Here is a 12,985-nt window from a genome sequence, read left to right as displayed (position 1 = left end):
TGAATAGGAAAAATATGCAGCCAAGAATCCTTTATACAGCAAGGCTGTCGTACAGAATAGAAAGAGAGATAGTTTCCCAAACAAAAACTGAAAGAGTTTGTGACCACTAAGCCAGCACTGCAAGAAATTTTAAGGGTACTGTCTGAGTGGAGGGGGAAAAAAAAGGAACCAAAGTAGCAAAAACTACAAAGAACCAGAGAACATGACCAGAAACACCAACTCTACAGATAACACAGTGGCACTAAATTCATATCTTTCTATAATCACTGTGAATGTAAATGGACCAAAAGCTCCAATCCAAAGACATAGTGTAGCAGATTGGATTAAAAAAAAAATATCCGGGGCACCTGGGTGGCTCAGTCAGTTAAGCATCGGACTTCAGCTCAGGTCATGATCTCACAGTCCTTGAGTTCGAGCCCCAAGTCAGGCTTTGTGCTGACAGCTCAGAGCCTGGAGCCTGCTTTGGATTCTGTGTCTCCCTCTCTCTCTGCTCCTCCCCTGCTCATGCTCTGTCTCTATCTCTCTCAAAAATAAATACATTAAAAAAAATTTTTTTTAAATCTATATGCTGCTTATAAGAGACTCATTTTGGACCTAAGGACCCTTGCAGATAGATGGTTCTCCATCCCTTCACTTTCTATCATGCTAATGGAGGTCAAAAGAAAGACGGAGTAGCCATACTTAGACAAACCAGATTTCAAAACAAAGACTGTAACAACAGGTGAAGAAAGGCATTATGCCATAATTAATGGGTCTGTCCTCCAAGATCTAACAATTGTAAATATTTATGCCACCAGTGTGAGAGCACACAAATATACAAATTAATCACAAAGAAACTCCTAGATAGTAATACAATAATAGTAGGAGACTTTAATACCTCACTTACAGCAGCAGACAAATCATCTAAGCAGAAAATCAACAAGGAAACAATGCTTTGAATGACACACTAGACTGGATGGACTCAACAGATATATTCAGAACATTTCATCCTAAAGCAGAATAACATACATTCTTTTCAAGTGCATATGTAACAATGTCCAGAATAGATCACTACTGGGTCACAAAACCAGCCCTCAATAGGTACAAAAAGACCAAGGTCATACCATGCCTATTTTCAGATCACAATGCTATAAAACATGAAATCAACCACAAGAAAAAATTTGAAAGCCCTCAAATACATGGAGGTTAAAGAACATCCTACCAAAGAATTAATGGGTCAGCCAGGTAATTAAAGAAGAAATGAAAAAATACCTATGAGGAAACAAAAAATGAAAACATGACAGTCCAAACCCTTTGAGATATAGCAAAGGCAGTCCTAAGAGGAAAATACATTGCAAAACAGTCCTACGTCAAGAAGAAAGGGGGTCGCCTGGGTGATTCATTTGGTTAAGTGTCTGACTCTTGATTTTAGCTCAGGTCATGGTCTCACAGCTTGTGAGTTGGAGCCCTGCATCAGGCTCTGCACTGACAGTGTGAAGCCTGCTTGGGATTCTCTCTGTCTCCCCCCCCCCCCCCCCCCCCCACCGCCATCCCTCCCCTGCTCAAGCATGTGTTCTCATTGTCTCAAAAATAAGCATTTTTAGAAAATTAAAAATTAAAGAGGGAGGAAAAGTCCCAAATACACAACCTAACCTCACACCTAAAGGAGCTAGAAAAGGAGCAGCAAATAAAGCCCAAAGCCAGCAGAAAGGAAATAAGATTAGAGCAGAAATAAATGATATAGAAACAAAAAACCAGTAGAACAGATAAATGAAACTAAAAGCAGGTTTTTTGAAAGAATCAATAAAATTGGTAAACCCCTAGCCAGACTTAAGAAGAGAGGACCCAAATAGATAAAATCATGAATTAAAGAGGAGAAATCACAACCAACACCACAGAAATACAAACAATTATACTGTGAAAAATTATATGCCAACAAACTGAACAAAATTCCTAGACATTCACACACCACCACAACTCAAACAGGAAGGAATAGAAAATTTGAACAGGCCCATAACCAGCAAAGAAATTAAATCAGTTCCCCAAAATATCCCAACAAATTAGAGTCCTGGGCCAGACTGCTTCCCAGGGGAATTCTACTAGACATTTAAGTAAGAGTCAATACCTATTCTTCTCCAACTGTTCCAAAAAATAGAAATGGAAAAAGAGCTTCCAAACTCAATTCTATGAAGTCAGCTTCATCTGGGTTCCAAAACCAAAGATCCCACTAAAAAGGAGAATACAGGTCAATATCCTTGATGAACCTGGATGCAAAAATTCTCAACAAGATATTAGCAAATCAAATTCAACAGTGCATGAAAAGAATTTTTCACCATGATCAAGTGGGATTTATTCCTAGGCTGCAGGGTTGGTTCAATATTCACATATCAATCAATGTGATATATTATACCACAATCAAGGAGAAGAACCATATGATCCTTTCAATAGATGCAGAAAAAGCATTTGACAAAATACAGCATCCTTTTCTGATAAAAACCCTCAAGAAAGTAGGGATAGAAGGAACGTACCTCAACATCATAAAAGCCATATAGGGAAGACCCACAGCTAATATCCTCAGTGGGGAAAAACAGAGAGATTTCCCCCTAAGGGGAGGAACACAACAGGGATGTCCACCATAGCACTCGAAGTCCTAGCCTCGGCAATCAGACAATAAAAAAAAAAAATTAAAGACATCCAAATTGGCAAAGAAGTCAAACTTTCACTCTTCACAGATGGTATGATCTACACATAGAAAATCTACATAGAAAACCCAAAAGCTTCCACCAAAAAACTGCTAAAACTTAATACGTGAATTCAGCAAAGTTGCAGGAAGTAAATTCAACATATAAAAATCGTTTGTTTTTCTGTATGTCAATAATGAAGTATAAAAAAGGAAAATCAAAGAACCGATTCCATTTACAATTATACCAAAAACCATAAGCTGTCTAGGAATAAATCTAACCAAAGAGGTAAAAGGTCTATATACTGAAAACTTTAAAAAGCTTATGAAAGAAATTGAAGAAGACTCAAAGAAATGGAAAAGTATTTAATACTCATGGATTTGAAGAACAAATATTGTTAAAATGTCTATACTACCCAAAGCAATCTACACATTCAATGTAATCCCTATCAAAATAACACCAGCCTTCTTCACAGAGCTAGAACAAACAATCATAAAATTTGTATGGAACCACAAAAGACCCCAAATAGTCAAAGTAATATTGAAAAAGAAAACCTAAGCAGAGGCATCACAATCCCAGTCTTTAGCCTCTGCCACAAAACTGTAATCATCAAGACCGTATGGTACTGGCACAAAAACAGACACACAGATCAGTGGAACAAAACAGAGAACACAGAAATGGACCAACAAATGTATGGCCAACTAATCTTTGACAAAGCAGGAAAGAGTATCCAATGGAAAAAAGTCTCTTTAGCAAATGGTGCTGGGAAAACTGGACAGCAACATTCAGAAGAATGAAACTGGACCACTTTCTTATACCACACACAAAAATAAACTCAAAATGGATGAAAGGCCTAAATGTGAAACAGGAAGCCATCAAAAATCTTAGAGGAGGGGCACCTGGGTGGCTCAGTCTGTTAAGCATCTGACTTTGGCCCAGGTCATAATCTCATGGTCCGTGAGTTCGAACCCTGCTGTCAGTGACCCTGAGCCTGGAGCCTGCTTCAGATTCTGTGTCTCCCTCTCTCTCTGCCCCTCCCCTGCTTGTGCTCTCTCTCTCAAAAATAAATAAACGTTAAAAAAAAAAAAATTTTTTTTTAAATCTTAGAGGAGAACACAGGCAACAACGTCTTTCACCTCAGCCGCAGCAACTTCTTACTAGGCGTGTCTCAGGAGGTAAGGGAAACAAAAGCAAAAATAAACTATGGGACTTAATCAAGATGAAGAGCTTCTGCACAGCAAAGGAAACAACCAACAGAATGGGAGAAGATATCTGCAAATGGCATATTAAATGGTTAGTATCCAAAATCTATAAAGAATTTATCACAATACCCAAAAAACAAATAATCCAGTGAAGAAATGGGCAGAAGATATGCATAGACACTTTTGCAAAGAAGACATCCAGATGGCCAACAGACACATGAAAAGATGCTCGACGTCACTCATCATCAGAGAAATACAAATCAAAACCACAATGAGATACCACCTCACACCTGCCAAAATGTCTATAATTAACAAAGAACCCTTTTGCACTGCTGTTGGGAATGCAAACTGGTGGCAGCCACTCCAGAAAACAGTATGGAGTTTCCTCAGAGGATTCAAAAAAGCTGCTTCAAATGAGCACATGCACCCCTGATGCTATAGCAACACTATCAGCAATAGCCAAAGTATGGAAAGAGCCCAAATGTTCATCAGCTGATGAATGGATAATGAAGACGTAGTGTGTGTGTGTATGTTTGTGTGTGTGTGTGTGTGTGTGTGTGTGTGTGTGTGTGTAAGTACTCCACACAATGGAATACTAACTCAGCAATGAAAAAGAATGAAATCTTACCATTTGCAACAACGTGGGTGGAACTAGAATGTATTGCTAAGCGAAATAGGCGGAAAAAGGCAAGTATCATATGATTTCACTACTGTGGAACGTAGGAAACAGAACCGATGAACACAGGGAAAGGGAAGGAAAACTAAAAACAGGGAGGCAAACCATAGGAGACTCTTAAATACAAAGAACAAACTAGCAGTTACTAGAGGGGAGGTGGGTGCAGAATGGGCTAAATGGGTGATGGGTTATTAAGTAGAACACTTGTTGGGTGAGCACTGGGTGTTATATTGAAGTGATGAATCACCGGGTTCTACTCCTAAGACCAATACTACACTGTATGTTAAGTAACTTGAATTTAAATAAATTTTTTTTTTAAAGGCTAAAAAATAGAGACAGCTTTGAGTAGGTAGTTGAATTTTTTCTCTTTGCATGATTTCTATAAATCAAATTCACTTGTGTATAAAGACTAATGTCTAATAAACTTTTCATTATTAAATTACTATTAGCAAGTATGTGTTAATGCTTTTAATTGCAAATTTACAAAAATCTAGCTTTTCTTATGATAGAATGTTAATTATCTTCTGCTGCTTAACAAATTACTCCGAAGACTTTAAGCCACTACCATTTTTTATCTGACACTTTCTATGAGTCCAGAATATGGAAACAGTTTAGCTTAAGGACTCTGGCTCACAGTTTCTCATGAGTGTGCAGTTAAGCTGTTAGGGCTACAATGTCATCTGAAGGTGCAACTAGAGTAATATTCCCTTCCTAAGGTCACTCTTGTGGTCGTTGCTAGGATTTAGTTCCTCACAGGCTGGTGAACTCAGGGCCTCAGTTTTTCATTGACTGTTGTCTGGAGACCTCTACATAGTATACCTCACTACTTCTCATGTGCCTTATCCTTACAGTGAGCAAGATGGAAGCTACAGCTTTTTTGTAACTAATCTCAGAAAGTGACATCCTATCACTTTTGCTGTATTCCATAATTAGTTAAAAACTAATCACTTGGTCCACCCCATATTCAAGGTTGAGAAGATTGCATAGTGGCATGAATACTTTGTGCCATCTTAGAAGTTGTCTGAGTGGCAAAATTGTTTACTAGTTCCCAGCTTCACATACAGTATAGTCCACTGTCTTGGTAAGAGTCTTGAACTTCACACTAACCAATCCTGAACCAATCCTGAACCAATCCATATGCCCATGGGATTGCTATAAACTAACCCCATCATTCTGGCAAGGGATGGGGGTGAGAGAAGAGGAATTTCTTACTGATCTAGACCCATCACAGCCTTCCCTCAACTGAATATGAGTTGGGTCTATTCCACATAAACCACTATGTAATGAGGAAAAATGGAATATATTGGGAAGACAACACAGTGTTCCCAAAAGCTACCAAAATATTTTAGATGTTTTCTTCAAACTGTCCTTTTTTTGCTTCACAGGTATAATCCATGAAGACCAAATAGAAGATGAACTTCTATTCATCATTTCTGGAATTCTAGCTACATAGTGATCTGGTGGTGACTGATAACTAGCTTTGTTCCAAGAAAGACCTTTATCTTCTTAGATTTCAGCCCCCTGCTTCCCAGTTCCTAACTGTACAGTGACTTCCCCCACATAGAGGAGAACCATTATTCCAACAAGGATAACTAAGTACTTGTATCCCTAACTATAAGACACAGTATTTTTATTTATTTGAAAATGAAAAATGAGGTTTTAAGTTGAAACTTTAATAAATCTAAGTGACCTTATTTTTTTCTGGATGATTCTAGCCATTGTATCAGTTCACAAAACAATTGAGAAAATTCTCATTTTGGCCTCCTGGTCTAAACTCTAGATTTTAAGAATAATAAAGAGGTCAATAAATGCAATCTAAGATGAAGCCCTTTGGAAGTCTTGTCATTATGTTTATTTATTTTTAAATGTTTATTTTTGACAGAGTAAGCAGGAAAGGGATAGACAAGAAGACAGAGAATCCCAAGCAGACTCTGTGCTGACAGTGGGGCTTAATCCCCAAACCATGAGATCATGACTTGAGCTGGTATCTCAAGGGCCAGATGCTTAACCACCTGAGTCACCGAGGTATCCCTAGTCATTATTCTTTTAAAGAAACTGTGCTATAAAATGGTCCTGAGCAATTTAGTTAACCCTACAAGTCCAAAACAGGAGTATCTCAGAATTTTTTGGACTCCCAAAGAAATAAAAAATTAAAAGGAAATTGTAATTTATTTTCAAGAGACAATCTCTGGAATTTATACCGCTTTTTTCAAAATGTCTATCAAGCATGCAAGTTAGCAAGGCCTTCAGACCAGTTAAGGGGGGCTCAGTTTGGGAAGCTTTACTGGAGGGCCAAGAAACAAAATAAGATCTATTCCCTTGGACACTAGAGGAAATGAAAGCTAATAGTCCAACCATGGAAAGGGTCCAAAAAGCAGCCTCATAGGGTGGGGAACATAGTGGATGAGAATCTACAGTAATCAATATAGTGTGGTATTGATAGGCACAAAGATCAGTGAAGCAGAGGGTCAGGTGGGAAGATGGCTGAGTAGGAGGACCTTAAGCTTGCCTTGCCCAAATATACAACTAGATCGTACTCACATCAGTGTAAATAACCCAGAAAATGACCCAAAGACTGACAGAATAAATTCCATAATTACATAAATGGTAGAGAAGAGGCCAAATCAAAGAAGGTAGGATGGTCTGGGAGTGAAATGAACCAGGCCTTTCACACTGGGGAGTCCATGAATGTGGAGGACAAATCCCCATATATGCATTTGAAAGTGAGAGGGTCCAAATGTCTTGAGTTCTTAAAACCATTGAGACTTAAAGCCTGGAATTTTAAAAATCAGCAAGCTCAAGTCTGGGAGAGACTAGATGGCTTTAGGAAGCAGAGTCCCTGCCCTTAGCACAACAGGGGTGCCTGGGTGGCTCAGTCAGTTGAGCATCCAACTCGATTTCAGCTCAGGTCATGATCTTGCAGTTGTGTGGTTGAGCCCTGTGTTAGGTTCTGCACTGAGCATAGAGCCTGCTTGGGATTCCTTTCTGCCCCTCTCTCAAATAAATAAAAATAAACATTGAAAATAATTTTTCAAGACAGCACAACAAACAGCCTATACAGATACAGCACAAAACCAGCAGTTTGAAAAATGCCAGGGGTAGACAGATGGAGAGTGATTTGTTCATCTCAGAGCATGGCCTGGAGAGACAGGGATCACCGGCAGACCCCCTTCCAGGACAAAAGAGCTGGCAGGTGCCATTCCCCTCCCCACCCCCAGCATAAACAACAGCTACCTGCAGGAACTAGTGCAGTGTGGACACTCGTTACCTAACTTAATTACACCAAGCCCCACCCTTCACATTTCGGATCCACCTTTCCAGTCATGGCCGCCTTAGTTCAGTCACTGCGAGGCCCCTCCCCCAGAAGACCAGTGGAAATTCTGCCAACACTGTATCTCCTGACTGGCACCTTGTGCAGAACTCTGTTCTCACAGGTGCAGGTCTCATTTCACAAGCAGACCACCACACACCTTTTTAGATACTGCCCACAGTACACAAAAAGCCTCTGTAGACAAGTGGACTGAAGGAAAAAGAGGCCAACACTCAACAGCAGAGCATACACAATACTCCCAGGAAACACTCTCTGAAGCACCAGGCCCTGGGAAACAGGCACTACAGGACCTCTTCTTTATAAGGCTATTATCTTTAAGAGCAAGAGAAGCAGCTGACTTGCCTAACACAAAGAAACAGACTCAGGAAGTCAGACAAAATGAGATAGAGAAATAGTTCTCAAATGAAATAATAGGACCAAACCACAGCAAAAGATCAAAGTGAAACAGACAAAAGTGATATGCCTGATAGAGAATATAATGATTTTAACAATACACACTGGACTTTAGACGAGTGGAGGGCATCAGTGAGACCCTTAACACAGAAATAAAAAGCAGCTAATCAGGGATCGAGACCACAATAAATGAAATGAAAAATACACTTGATTGGGTGGCTCAGTCGATAATTTCAGCTCAGGTCATTACCTCACAATTTGTGGGTTTGAGCCCCACATTGACCTCTCTGTTATCAGCACAGAGCCTGCACAATAAGTATTTCTGTAGGGAAAAAAAAATCAGTCAAGGGATTCACAAAATGAAATAATGTGAAATATGATACCATATACCTAAAACATGGAGGGGAGAGGACTAAAGAATGGGTTTGAACTTAAGTGACCATCAACTGCTATATGCAGAAGATATTATATATAAACCTAGTGTTAACTACAGATCAAAAACTAGCAATAGATATGCAAAGAATAATGGGAAAGGAACTCAAGTATATCACTGAAGAAAGCCAACAAAGTACGAAAGAGCAAGAGGAATCAGAGAAAATCTATAGAAACAACCATAAATAAGTAATACAATGGCTATAAATACATACCTATCAATAATTACTTTGAATGTAAATGACCAAACACTCCAATCAAAAGACATAGGGTGACAGAGTGGATTAAAAAAAAAAAAAAAAAAAAAAAAAAAACAAGATCCATCTGTATGCTACCTACAAGAGACTCATTTCAGACTGAAAAACACTGCAATTTGAAAGTGGGGGATAGAGAAATATTTATTATGCAAATGGATGTCAAAGAAAGCTCAGGTAGCAATACTTAGACAAAATACACTTTAAAACAAAGTCTATAACGAGACAAAGAAGAATACTATATACTAAGAAAGGGGATAATGCAACAAGAGAAATATAATTGTACATATTTATGCACCCAGCATGGGAAACCCCAAATACATAAAAACAAAAAGGAAGGAATTGATATTAATATAATAACAGTAAGGGATGTTAACACCCCACTCAAACTGATGGACAGATCATCCAAACAAAATCAACAAGGAAACAGTGGATTTGAATGACACATTGGACTAGATTTAACAGACATATTCAGAACATTCCATCCTAAAACAGCAGAATCCCCCCTGCCTTTTTTTTTCAAGTATATATGGAATGTTCTCCAGAATAGATCATGTTAGGCCACAAAATAAGTCTCAACAAATTAAAAAATAAATATATCAAAATCCTATCCTGCATCTGTCCTACCACAACAGTATGGAACTAGAAATCCATGACACAAATCTGGAAAGAACACAAATACATGGAGTTAAATAACATGCTACTAAACAATCAGTCAACCAAGAAATCAATGAAGAAATAAAAAATGACGTAGAAACAAATGAAAATGAAAACATTCCAAAATCTCTGGGATACAGCAAAAGTAGTTCTAAGAGGGAAGTTTACACCAATACAGGCTTACCTCAAGAAGCAAGAAAAATCTCAAACAACCTAACCTTAAAACACCTAAAGGAACTAGAAAAGAAGAACAAACAGAACCCCAAACCAGTAGAAGGAAGGAATTGATAAAGATTAGAGGAGAAATAAATGAAATAGAAACTTAAAAAACAACAGAACAGATTATTAAAATCAGGAGTTGGTTCTTTGAAAAGAACAACAAAATTTATAAACTTTTAGGGGCGCCTGGGTGGCTCAGTCGGTTGAGCGGCCGACTTCGGCTCAAGTCATGATCTTGCGGTCCGTGAGTTCGAGCCCTGCGTCGGGCTCTGTGCTGACAGCTCAGAGCCTGGAGCCTGTTTCAGATTCTGTGTCTCCCTCTCTCTGACCCTCCCCCGTTCTTGCTCTGTCTCTCTCTGTCTCAAAAATAAATAAATGTTAAAAAAAAAATTAAAAAAAATTTATAAACTTTTAGCCAAGCTCATCAAAATAAACAAAAGAGAGGACCAAAACAAAGTCACTAATGAAAGAGGAGAAATAACAATGAACACCTCAGAAATACAAACAATTGTAAATTCTATTACAATACAATAATTCTATTATGAAAACCTATATGCCAACAAAGTAGACAACTTAGAAGAAATGTATAAATTCCTAGAAATATATAACCTACCAAAACTAAAGCAGCAATAAATAGAAAATTTGAACAGATCTATTACCAGCAATGAAACTAAATCATTGATCAAAAAATTCCCAACAAATACAAATCCAGGAGCAGACAGCCTCACAGGCAAATTCTACCAAACATTTAAGGAAGAGTTAATACCTGTTCCTTTCAAACTATTCCAAAAAATACAAGAGGGAAGAAAACTTCCAAATTCATCCTATGAGGACAGTTATCACCTAATACCAAAACCAAATCAAGATGCCACAAGAGAACTACAGGCCAGTATCTCTCATGAATATGCATGCAAAAATCCTCAACAAATTTTAGCAAACCCAATCCAACAGTACATTAAAAAAAAAAAAATCATACACCATGATCAAGATAGATGCAAGAGTGGTTCAATATTTGCAAAACAATGTAATACATCAATAAGAAAAAGAATAAAAACCATATGATCATTTCAACAGATGCAGGAAAAGCATTTAACAAACTACAATTCATTCATGATGAAAACCCTCTGCAAAGTAGGTCTAGAGGGAACATACCTCAACAATGACGGTCATATATGAAAAACCCATGGCCAACATCATACTCACAGGTAAAACTGGGTTTTTCCCTAAGAGCAGGAATAAGACAAGGATGTCCACTCTCACCACTTTTATTCAACATAGTACTGTAAGTCCTAGCCACAGCAATTAGACAACATAAAGAAACCAAAGACATCCAGATTGGTAAGGAAGAAAGAAAAGTTTCACTATTTGCAAATGTCATGATGGTATATATAGAAAATCCTGGACTCCACCAAGAAACTACTAAAATTAATGTATGAATTCAATAAAGTCACAAGATGCAAAATCAATGTACAGAAATCTGTTGCATTCACATACACTAATAATGAAGCAGCAGAAAGAGAAATTAAAAAAACAATCCCATTTACAATTTCCCCATAATAATAAAAAAATATCTAGGAATAAACTTTACCAAAAAGGTGAAAGACCTGTACTCTGAAAACTATAAAATATGGATGAAAGAAATTGAAGATGACACAAAGAAATGGAAAGACACGCCATGCTCATGGGTTGGAAGAACAAGTATTGGTAAAATGTCTATCCTACCCAAAGCAATCTACACATTTTATGCAATCCCCATCAAAATACCTATAGCGTTTTTCACAGAACTAGAACAAACAATCCTGAAATACGTTATGAACCACAGATGACCTTGAATAGCCAAAGTGTTCTTGAAAAAGAAAAAAACTGAAGGTTTCACAATTCCAGATTTTGTTATATTGCAAAGCGGCAGTAATTAAAGCAGTATAGTACTGGCATAAAAACTGACACATGATCAATGGAATAGAAGAGAAAACACAACTATATAGTTAATTAATCTTCAACAACAGAGGAATGAATATGCAATGGGAAAAAGACAATCTCTTAAAGGTTATTGGGACAAAGCATATTGGGTATTTTTCAAAGTCACATGCAAAAGAAAGTAACTGGACCACTTTCTTACACCACACCCAAAAATAAAATGGATTAAAGACCTAAATTTGAGACCTAAAACCATAAAAATCCTAGATGAGAGCACAGACAGTAATCTCTCTGACAATGCTCATAGCTACATTTTTCTAGATATGTCTCCTGAGGCAAGGGAAATAAAAACAAAAATAAACTATTGGGATTACATAAACCTAAAAAGTTTCTGCAGAGCAAAGGAAATAGTTAAGAAAACTAAATAGTTAAGAAAACTAAAACAACCAGAGAAGATATCTGCAAATGGCATTTCTCATAAAGGGTTAGTATCCAAAATACATAAAGAACTGATGCAACTCAATACCCACAAAACAATACAATGAAAAAATGATAAGACATGAACAGACATTTCTCTAAAGACATCCAGATGGCCAAGAAACACACGAAAAGACACTCAACAGCACTCATCATCAGCTAAGTGCAAATCAAAACCACAAGGAGGTATCACCTCATATCTGTCAGAATGGCTAACATCAAAAACACAGGAAACAACAAGTGTTGGCAAGGATGTGGAGAAAAAGGAACCCTCTTGCACTGCTGGTGGGAATGCAAATTGGTGCAGCCACTGTGGAAAACAGTATGGACGTTCCTCAAAATATTAAAATTGTAATCCAGTACTTGCACTACTGGGTATTTACCCAAAGAATACAAAAACACTCATTCAAAGGGATATATACACCCCTATATTTATTGCAGCATTATTTGCAATAGCCAAACTATGGAAGCAGCCCGTGTGTCCATCAATAGATGAATAGATAAAGAAGATGTGGTATATGTATGCAATGGTATATATTATTCAGCCATTAAAAAAAGAATGAAATCTTGCCATTTGCCATGACATGGATAGGGCTAGAGCATATAATGCTAAGTGAAGTAAATCAAAGAAAGACAAATACCCTATGATCTCACTCCTCTGTGGAAGAAACAAAAGAAGCAAAGAAGGAAGAAAAAGAAAAGGAGAGGCAAACCAACAGATTCTTAACTATAGAGAAGAAACTGATAGTAACAAGAGGGGAGATGGG

At 37.6% G+C, this 12,985-nt stretch overlaps 1 protein-coding gene across 2 annotated transcripts in view; it reads left to right on the top strand.

The window, feature by feature from the left end:
* RPAP2 (RNA polymerase II associated protein 2) overlaps nucleotides 1–6,363 on the top strand; it is a 99,320-nt gene extending 92,957 nt beyond the window's left edge. The window contains exon 13 of one of the 2 annotated variants that reach the window (XM_049618450.1): nucleotides 5,924–6,363. The gene's annotated coding sequence lies outside the window, so the exon portion shown is untranslated. Of the gene's footprint in view, nucleotides 1–3,767; nucleotides 4,954–5,923 lie in introns of those variants that run through there. The other variant, XM_049618451.1, reaches the window with a different exon arrangement.
* Nucleotides 6,364–12,985: the final 6,622 nt, after the last annotated feature.

Source organism: Panthera uncia, assembly GCF_023721935.1.
Source record: "Panthera uncia isolate 11264 chromosome C1 unlocalized genomic scaffold, Puncia_PCG_1.0 HiC_scaffold_4, whole genome shotgun sequence".
Classification (NCBI taxonomy): Eukaryota; Metazoa; Chordata; class Mammalia; order Carnivora; family Felidae; genus Panthera; species Panthera uncia.
This window is presented reverse-complemented; position numbering and strand designations above follow the sequence as displayed.